Raw genomic sequence first — 11,400 nt, 5'->3', positions numbered from 1 at the left:
TAAACAAGTAGGAGATTTTGGTTTAATCAGATATCCGAAGCCAAAAGTCAATTAAATTCCGAAACCACTCATTCTTCTTCGCGAATTCCCCCCCCCCCACGGCCGTGAGTAGGTCAAATACTTGGTTCCCTGAATTAGTGTTTTCTCCTGATCTGTTTGTAGTTCTTTGTGTACTAGGCCTGTCCTCTGTTTGTCTTTCTTTCAAAGTTTGAAAAAGAGGACAGCACTTCACGAGCTAGCTTCGTTCACGATCACGGTGCATAACAAGCCTAACAGCGCCCCCTCGTGCCGAATGATCTAGAGTCGCTTAAGTGATTTGGGAATATTATTTCCTTGCCTTTCTCAAATTAGTCCTTTCCCCCTCCCATTTTCTCGGAAAGGTTTTTGAGATTGCGACAAACGGGGGAATCCCAAGTAATTTTTTCTTACTGTAATCATCCCTACTCGTCCAGTCAAATGTTGCTCCATGTAAGGACATTAACCTTGCCTCAGGATGCAGCAAAAGCCATCCAACCACCGCTGAAATTCACGAGTGGATCGATTGCAACATATAACACAAAAGGGGATTCCCAGATATTGTTTTGCACCCTAAGACTTTAATGTATCATAAACGTGTTTCCCTTCACAATGACAGATGAGCAACCGTTTTGTGTTTTTTTTTCTTCTTCTTTCTTTCGCCCTTTCCATTTCTTCCTTGTCCCGACTTAGTAATTTTAATTTCCTTATTATTGTGTACCCATTTGTTTGACATTGTACCTCCATATGTAGCTCCTCATGATTATTAAAAACAACATCTGTTAGCGTGTACTAGACGATAAGTTATTGTGTACGTACATATTAATTAACGTATACATGTACGTTACCCACTCACACGTGTCACGACTGGGACTCGAACCCACAGTCACTTTCGAGTCCCAGTCGTGACACGTGTCCTTAAAGCAAGAAATTGCTTCGTCATTCGGGACGTAAAGCCGTTGGTCTCATGTGTTGTGTAACGCATGTTAAAAAAAAACCAGTGCACTTTATCGAAAACAGAATGGGTTCGCCCGGTGTTCCTGGCTGTGACTGCTGAATGTTAAAGACAGTGGACACTATTGGTAATTGTCAAAGACTAGCCTTCACAGTTGGTGTATCTTAACATATGCATAAAATAACAAACCTGTGAAAATTTGAGCTCAATCGGTCATCGAACTTGTGAGATAATAATGAAAGAAAAAAAAAACACTTGTCACACGAAGTTGTGTGCTTTCTGATGCTTGATTTCGAGACCTCAAATTCTAAACTTGAGGTCTCGAAATCAAACTCGTGGAAAATTACTTCTTTCTCGAAAACTACGTCACTTCAGAGGGAGCTGTTTCTCACAATGTTTTATACCATCAACCTCTCCCCATTACTCGTAATCAAGAAAGGTTTTATGATGATAGTTATTTTGAGTGATTACCAATAGTGTCCACTGCCTTTAAGTATTACCTTGTAAACACTTATAAGGTGCTACATAGTTGGGTCGCAGAATTAATAACTTAAATAACCTATCTTTCTGTTAAAATAATTCCTTGTTGAAACCTGCTTTATAAGACTTCGATATGTATTAATGTTTTCAAATAAAGATGAATTTAATCATTTTTGAAACAACGTTTTGAAACTCTTATTTCAACGTGCCCTGTATAGTGTTCGGTTAAGTGGCATCCCTCCACTCGCAACACCTGCTCCCGCTTTTTACTGCTTTATATCTGCTGATAGCTCTACAATCACTCGTTCAAACAACAGCTGCACTTTTGGTTTTATTCTTACATATAACGCTAATTATGTGTATAGTACTCTTTACCCGCCTTATTTTTCTACCCGCATTTTTCAGAGAAAATAATCGAATGGCACAATTTAGTTTGAAGGGCTAATAAACCTGCCTAATTTTATGAGCGTATTTATCATCCTTGGCATATCCTGGTCTTTGTCAATATTGCAAATCCAGTATAATGATTTCAGCATTTTTTCTTGTAGAGTTGAAATCGGCAGTCATAACGGTTGATCTTACCACAACATAGCAGCTAAACACAGTAAGATTATGCTTGCCAGAATAAAGCTGAACACAACAGAGCAATTAAACACTAACAGATTATGCTTATCCAGAATAAGCTTAGGCCTACCAGCCAAACAACCATGTCGAAATGTACAATTTGTGACTAATTTTGCAAGACCAAATATTCGGCTCCACAAAATGGTGCACGCACTGTATGTTTCTCTGGTTATAATTCCAGAGGCAACTAGTTTAAGTCATATTAATTTTGGTTTTTACCCATACACCGATGTGTTAGCACTGTATACTACTTTTCCCGAGTCCTGTATTTTAAGTCACTGCTCGTTAATTACATCACACTAGTTTATATATTTCAGTGTATATGGTGTCCATGCATTTTTTTTGTCACTAAGGCTTGAATTTCTATTTGGCTTATTTTTACTGTGTACTTTTTCTTCAAGGAACATGATGCCTTGGATCGGTCGAGTTGGTCTATAAAGCGTTTGTAACCGTTTGTTATTAAATGCATATGGTTAGAAAGATGTTTTAGAAGTAGAATGCAACGATCCACACAACATTGCCTCGAAATTGCGTGGTTTTCCTTTTCCTTTGCGAACTAACACGGTCGGCCATTTATGGGAGTCAAAAAGTTGACTCCCATAAATGGCTGACCGTGTTAGTCGACGAGGTAAAAGGAAAACCGCACAATTTTGAGGCATGGCTGTGTGGATCATTGTATTCTACTTTTACAACATCTCTCCACCCATATGCATTTCATAACAAACGAATACAAATGCTTTTCAAAGACCAACTCGACCGATCCAAGGCATCGTGTTCCTTTAAACTGTTTCTGTCTATAATTGTCTTGTTCCTGTTATGTGCCCTTGAACAGGGTGGTCCTCAATAGAGCTCACTATAAATTCAGTAGATTATTTTTTATTGTGGACAACCTGTTAAAAAAAATATGGTGCGATTTAAAGTTGTGATGGCAATGTTCACCCGTAAAACCATTGTAACCCCCTCCCTTTGTTATAGTTTCGTTAAACGCAATCACAAAGACGTGTGAGGTAAATTTTTAAATAAAACTGCGAACAATAATCTAGAACTGCACAAAACGGTGTCAAAGTTATTGCCTGGTCTTGATTATATAGGTTGTAAAAAGTCATTTTGCAAACATTACTTGGTAATCAAATTATCAAAGCCTCTACCTGCATGGCTACCCATGCTTGGTAGGCTCCTAACTACTAGAGTGTAAACAATTCGTGTGGTTAGAGACCTTTTGTGGTACAGAAAATACTTACTGTGAAACAAAATTTTTGAAAAATTATTGTTTTCAGATCCCAACATTACAAACGAGTGTGTAAGAGAATAAAATTGTAAAAAAAAATTGAAAGGTAACTAAGAATGTGTTAGGTGGGGGTCGGACACGGGTCCTTTTAAGTTCACACGACCGTTATATTTATGCCACGAGATGACGCCCCTTGCAATGTGTACATGCAGAAATACAAATAATGCAATAACTTGGTTCAAGTTAAGGTGAGTCTAACTTATTGGTAATTGTCAAAGACTAGCCTTCACAGTTGGTGTATGTCAACGGTGATGTCAACATATGCATAAAATAACAAACCTGTGAAAATTTGAGCTCAATCGGTCGTCGAAGTTGCGAGATAATAATGAAAGAAAAAACACCCCTGTAACACGAAGTTGTATGCGTTAGGATGCTTAATTTCGAGACCTCAAGTTCTAAATCTGAGGTCTCGAAATCAAATTCGTGGAAAAGTACTTCTTTCTCGAAAACTATGGCACTTCAGAGGGAGCCGTTTCTCACAATGTTTTATGCCCATAACTCGTCACCAGGAAAGGTGTTATGCTAATAATAGTTTACAACCATGTTAAACGTTAAAACATAATGTGACAAAAACATATCTGTATGCTCACTTGGTGTAGGCCTATCCCAACATTATGCACTATAAACAAACCTATGAAAATTTGGGCTCATAGGTCATCGAAGTAGCAAGAGAATGAGAGGAAAAACACCCTTGTTACATGTTGCACAATTTGTGTGATCCATTCGTGTCTTAAAAGAATTCAGGCCTGATGCTTTTCAATATTTTGAGAGAAAAATTACCTCTTTTTGAAAAAAAAGTATGTTACTTCAGAGGGAGCCGTTTCTTACAATGTTTTATACTATCAACAGCTCTATATTGCTCGTTACCAAAAATATAAGTTGTATGCTTACTATTTTGAGTAATTACCAATAGTGTCCAGCTAGTGCCTTTAATGCGACATGGTACGCTCAATTCCAATGCGACTGGTGATGTGTGGTTAATTGATGAGCTACGCATGGACGGCAGCCATGCGTTTTTATTACGTTATAATAAATACAAAGTGTGTGTCCTCAAGCCTGGAGTTCCCAGAAATGCCCAGGGCTCTTTTTGACACGTTTTTTTCCCCAGGACAGATGAGGCCACTTACCATAAATGGGCGCATGCTAAGTGGCCCGGTGGAAACAAACCCCAAAGTAGGTAAAGCACGCCCATGTATGGTGAGTGGCCTCATCTGTCCTGGGGAAAAAAATACGCGAGCGTTCCCGTTGTTGATTGAAATTAAAAAATCATTCGGAAATATTAGCCTATGAAGTTTTGTACTGTAAATAATATCTTCACATGAATTTAACTACAGTGATCAGACAGGAGTGTTGTTGAAGAGGGGAAATAAAGCTGTCAAGGAAATGTGATATTTCCAATAAAAAAAAAAGACATTTAAAGCTATTTTGTAGGATTGGTGACAGAATACTCACAGGTGTTCATGTTTTGTGTGATACATGAAATAACAAACCTGTGACGTGTTGGGTTTAAAGCTTAAGGCAGTGGACACTATTGGTAATTACTTAAAATTAGTTTTAGCATAAAAACTGACTTGGTGACGAGTAAAGGGGAAAGGTTGATAGCATAAAACATTGTGAGAATTGGCTTTCTCTAAAGTAACGTAGTTTTCGAGAAAGAAGTAGTTTTCCACGAATTTGATTTCGTGATCTCAGGTTTAGAATTTGAGGTCTCGAAATCGAGCATCTGAGAGCACAAAACTTCGTGTGACAAGGGTGTTTCTTCTTTCATTATTATCTCGCAATTTCGATGACCGATTGGGCTCAAATTTTCACAGGTTTATTTCATACGTATGATGAGATACAGAAAGTGAGAACACTGGTCTTTCTTTGACAATTACCAATAGTGTCCAGTGTCTTTAATCTGCTATGACACGAGGACATGAAAAAAACATGCATGACTCGACATTTAGAAAACAATGTCCTTAGTTGCAACGACCAGAACCAGCTGTTGCGGCTTTTTGTCTATGATTGCAGGTTCACATTTTATGTTCAACATCACTCCATTTCAAAAGAAAATAATTCACAGAAAATCGGTTTTAGTAAGGACATAATCATAAGTAAACTTGAGCTGGGAACCATCAGTTCTTCTCAGAACCAACAATACTCCAAAGAGACTAACACATTGGTGTAATGTGAACCTCACATTTGGTGTATCAACATAAAAGTATATAAAAAACAAACTGATCTGTGAAAACTTGTATTGGTAATTAAACTCAATTGGTAAGTTAAATTTCCAGAGAAAAACACCCTTGCTGCTCCGAATTTGTGTGATTTAATATGCCTAATAACAGGCTTCAGGCCCTGATAAATAAATTTACCTCTTTCTAAAAAAAACTAAAAAAACATTACGCTAGACAATGTTTAATATAATCAACAGCTCTCTATTGCTCATTACCGAGTAATTTTTGATGCTAACAATTATTTTGAGTAATTACCAGTAGTGTCCAGCTACTATAAGGCAATGTGCTTTGAATGATTCATTTGTGGCATTGTAGTCATACAAAATCATCGACTGTGTCGAGTTTAGGTTTCTCGAACATTGGACCTGTAATAGGTTCCCTCGAATGGAAGCAGAGTACGTGATGGGAAAGCATGATTTGTTAGTTTCCCAAAATGCTCGAATAATGTTTCTTTGAGGTAATAATGCTTATTAGAGCGTGAGGCCTTAAAGGGAAGGTACACGTTTGGTAATCACTCAAGACTAATATGAACTTAAAAACTAAATTGGTAACGATCATTGGAGAGCTGTTGGTAGTATAAAACATTGTGGGAAACGACTCCCTCTGAGTCTGAAGAACGTAGTTTTTGAGAAAGGGGTAATTTCTCACAATTTCAATCTTTCATCATTTTCTCACAACTTTAATGATCATATTGAGCCCAAATTTTCACAGACTTGTTATTTTATGGTTATGATGGGATACACCAAGTGAGAACACTGGTCTTTGACAATTACCAAACCTGTACCTTCCCTTTAACTGTTGCACGACTACAATGCTGTTTTGGTTATGAGTAAAACTGTAATAAAGTTAAGATTGATGGATGTAATCATAGAAAGGAATATTGTATACTCCGCCTTGTATCAAAATCAGAGTTTAAGTGGTGTTAAATATTTCTATCCACACTTACTATTTGTCCCAAGGCCAACGACTCACTGTCAAGTACCATTGTGGTCCGGTTTTGCTTTATAAACCCATGCACTCATACGCCCCCGTCCCTTATCGATCAGGTAAACCGAGGATCGTTTCGTTCTCATGTAGTTCGGACTTTCGTGAGTCGTGACTCCCTTGTCAGATGCAATTGTATCCGCCAAGCAATACTGTCCGCTCTAGACACTTTTGCATATGCAATCGTGTCCGGGGTCATGCAAAAACCATCCGGCGGACATGACTGTACATATGTACGTGCGCGCGTAAGCGAGCGTGCATGCGCTCAACCGATTTCCACATGAATATTCACGTATTTTATGATTGCAGCGAATATCCAACGGCCGAACATTTTCCATGTCGTTCATGACATGCACTTAATAGCTTGTAAAAAATGACGGACGTGTTCCGTCGACCAGGGCGTTTAATTTACTGCAAGGACGGTTTTGCACGGGGCGGACACAACTGTATGTGCAAATGTGTCCGGGTGGACACAATTGCATTATGCAGCGGCGTCCGGGCGGATATGATTGCATATGCAATACCGTCCGGCGGATATTGTTGCATATGCAATAATGCCCTCCTGATAGTATTCCATAGACTTTGTACACATATCATTCCTTGTTAAGCACCACAGTCTTTAGAATTCCACATGGAGACCCTTTTTCCCCTTTCTGTTTTGTTCTCGGGCTCCATTAGGCAGTGAATATTAAATGATACGGTCACACACTACACACTCTGTACCCCCAAAGAGCAAATTTGGGTTGAACTATAACTTTGCAACTGCTGTTTTGACGAGCTCTTAATATTTCAGGGTACCTCGTCCCACAATACATGCACATACAACCATTGTCAAACTATTATGTTATAATCTGATATTCGTTTAATGTTGTCTTGACCCTGATATCTAGAATTGGTATTCTCAAACGTTGGCAAGCCCACTGGATTCCAGGAACTTGCGTATGAATGGAAGTTCACTCGTCGAGAGCAAGGGTTCAGTCACATCATGAATGGGAGTATGCTAACAATATGTCTAGCCACCTTTTACCCAGGGGAGCTTTAAAGACTATGGACACTATTGGTAATTGTCAAAGACTAGCCTTCATAGTTGGTGTATCTCAACATATGCATAAAATAACAAACCTGTGAAAATTTGAGCTCAATCGGTCGTCGAAGTTGCGAGATAATAATGAAAGAAAAAAACACGAAGTTGTGTGCGTTTAGATGGTTGATTTCGAGACCTCAAGTTCTAAATCTGAGGTCTCGAAATCAAATTCGTGGAAAATTACTTCTTTCTCGAAAACTATGGCACTTCAGAGGGAGCCGTTTGTCACAATGTTTTATACCATCAACCTTTCCCCATTACTCGTTACCAAGAAAGGGTTAATGCTAATAAATATTTTGAGTAATTACCAATAGTGTCCAGTGCCTTTAATAACATTGTCCCTATCAGTTTGGACTTTGGGATCAGCCAGCCCGACTACGTGTATAGCTATACATGGGCGTATGGGGGCTCATTGGATCATGGAGAAAGATTATGGGGGGGGGGGGGGGGGGGGGGTTGCGCAAGATTTATACTTCTACGGGGAAAAAATAAGTACACCTTTCTAAAATGCAGGGTAAATCAGTTCACTTGGTGTATCCCAACATAGGCATCAAATAACAAGTCTGTGAAAAAACATTCTTGTTGCATCAATGTGTGTGTTTCAGATGGTGCATAATGAAGGCTATGAAGTCTTTTTGAGAGAGAAATTACGTCTTTCTCGAAAACTATGTTACTTCTGAGGGAGTCGTTTCTCACAATGTTTTAAACTACCAACAGCTCTCCATTGCTCGTTACCAAGTAGGTTTTTAGGCTGACCATTATTGTTGAGTAATTACCGACAGTAGTCTGTGCCTTTAAACCTTTGGGTGGATGTCCTCTCTCAGTTTCCGCAGTAAAACAACAGATGGTTAATTTATCAACAATTATACGGTGAGAAGTGTCGGCTGAATATCAACTGCCATATATTTATATACAGGTATTGGGGAAAAAACAATAAAAATCCAATCAAAGTCCAGATTTCAATTAACAACTGATATCCAATCTGAACTGGACTCCCACGCCAACGCATATTTGCCAATCCGATAAATAATAATGTAAAATAAAAGTGAAACAAAACCATAAACCACGTCGGTGCCAAACCAAACAAGCACTAAAGTAGCAAATGTGCGAAAAAAAAATCTAATGTTAGTTTTCAATCAATAAGAGATAAGCCTGAATTAAAGGAACACGTTGCCTTGGATCGGTCGAGTTGGTCTTTGAAAAGCGTTTGTAACCGTTTTTTATAAAATGCATATGGGTAGAAAGATGTTGTAAAAGTAGAATACAATGATCCACACAAACATGCCTCGAAATTGCGTGGTTTTCCTTTTACCTCGTCGACTAACACGTCGGCCATTTATGGGGGTCAAAATTTTGACTCCCATAAATGGCCGACCATGTTAGTTCGCACAGTAGAAGAAAAACCACGCAATTTCGAGGCAAACTTGTGTGGATCATTGTATTCTACTTTTAAAACATCTTTCCAACCATATGCATTTTATAAAAAACGGTTACAAACGCTTTTGTTTTGACCAACTCGTCCGATCCAAGGCAACGTGTTCCTTTAATCAGTTACTGTTTCGTTTATGAATCATAGATAACTTGTTAAGAAAAGTTTTCAAAGAAGCCCAATGACCAGTCGTTTATGTATTTTATGTGTTCGTGAAAAGGGGGCATTCTGACACCCCTGTGTGAGAAATAAATTTTGTTTCAGTAAAAAAAATACTTTTATAAATACTTTTTTTTTTAAATAGATATATATAATGATTGATTGCAATGTATATAGTAATAATGTCTTGTTTAATATCCTTTTCTTTGTTAATTTCTATTTTATGTAATTTTTTAAACATGATGTTGACATGTGCAATTCAGTTTTTAACTGCGAGACATATCATTTTAATAAACCACTTTTGAATTGAATTGAATTGAATTGAATTGAATTTAATTGATCATAATTTGATGTCGTGCAGAAAGGACCAACTTGCGAAATCCTGAAAGTTGAAGCCATGAGACCTGAGGTCTCTTGATTTCAATAATTTCAAAGCCTTAAAGGGTTTTGATACCTTTTGTTTTTGGCCATGATATGAATCTCACTGTGAATGAAGATGGATGTAATACTAACATACCTTCAGCTTAATTAGCCGATATTTTTTTTTCTTTTCTTTATTTCAGCCACATCCAACAGCCGAGCGCCAATAACAGGGTGGATGAAAAAAGTAACTAAATAAAATAGCACAATACACTTTTTTAAACAGACAAAACGATTTTTTTTTTACCAGAACTGGTTGTATGCTAAAATAATGTTCATCTCCTGAGACGAAAATTATTTTCTTGACATTGTTTTACCCATTTCTCAAAAACAATAGCACATCAACAACTAATATTTTAAGGGAAGCTCTCTATACCACCATTATGATAAAGCGAAAGGGAAGAATTTTGACATCATCTTGCGTTTCGAAAGTATTTTGATAAGCCTGTCATCAAGTGTGTTTAACAAGGAAGTTGACTAACACCTTTATTGCCACAAACGAGGTTGGAAAAATATGGAAACCGTTAAATGCAAAACTGTTCAAAAATGGTGTTGAATTTGGTTAAAACAAAGCAACCATGCAACCACAGTATTTTTCTATTATTTTATTGAAAGTTGTGGAAAATGTTGAACATCCGTTCTAACACTCGGCCGTCCTACACACAAACCAAACCAGGGCCCAATTTCATAGACCTGCTAAGCACACAAATTTGCTTAGCATGAAATATCTTCTTTGATAAAAATAGAATTACCAACCAAATTTTCACGTGATTTTCAGAATAAACAAACAACAGCTGAATACCAGTAACCAGCAATATACAACAAGTGGAAATTTGGTTGGTAATCCTATATTTTATATCAAGGACGAAATGTCATGCTAAAGCAAATTGTTGTGCTTAGCAGCTCCATGAAATTGGGCCCACCAAAGTTGATCAACAATTGAAATGTCTATAACGGCTTGCGATGAAACCCAGGGGGTGATGGCCCCCTCTGGGTTTTACATCTCGTCGCATAAATGACCCCTGGCCACCTCCCCAAACTCCCCTCAGCAGTCAGCCCTCAAAAACAGTGGAGATGAGACCGGGGTGTCGGATACTGACGACGGGAGTTTAAGTGGAAAACACCATACTAATATTGATTCTCATAATGTCCAATTATTCACTTAAAAGCACTGGGCACCTTTGATAAAATGTCAAAGACCAGCATTCTCATTCAGCTTACCTTAAGTTGACGTCTTTTGAAGTTTCGCAAATGCCAGAATTTTGGAAGGAGATATTTTTTAACAATAAACTGATACCGGTTTCGAGTTTATACAAGTGAGCTTTCACTTTTAAAACAGAAACTCAACTTGTCCATTATGATTCTTTCGATTCAAACACAAAAATGAATCATATCTTTTACCGGATCCTCCAAAATATTCATCCTGTTTTGGGTTTGCGCAGCCACACCAGGGAACGGGCAAAGATGGAAGTTGAGGGTGTTTTAAGAAGAGGAAAAGATGATTGAACACCCTTCTAATCATTGGGGGGGGGGGGGGAGGTGGGGGAGTTTGAGTTGGGAGGAGGTTGAGTTGGGAGGGGGGAGGGGGACTTGGCTGAGGTCCAATGTTCCAACAGACCCGATGAAGCAGATTTGTCGACGTCGTCTAGTGGTTGTCGCCGTGCACCCCTCCCACGCAATTTCATTTAGTGGTATTGCTGATACATGTGATAACTGTCTTGTCCTTGTTTAGTCTTCGCTGTT

Source organism: Asterias amurensis, chromosome 7, assembly GCF_032118995.1.
Source record: "Asterias amurensis chromosome 7, ASM3211899v1".
NCBI lineage: Eukaryota > Metazoa > Echinodermata > Asteroidea > Forcipulatida > Asteriidae > Asterias > Asterias amurensis.
The sequence above is the reverse complement of the archived record's forward strand: the minus strand, read 5'-3'. Positions refer to the sequence as shown.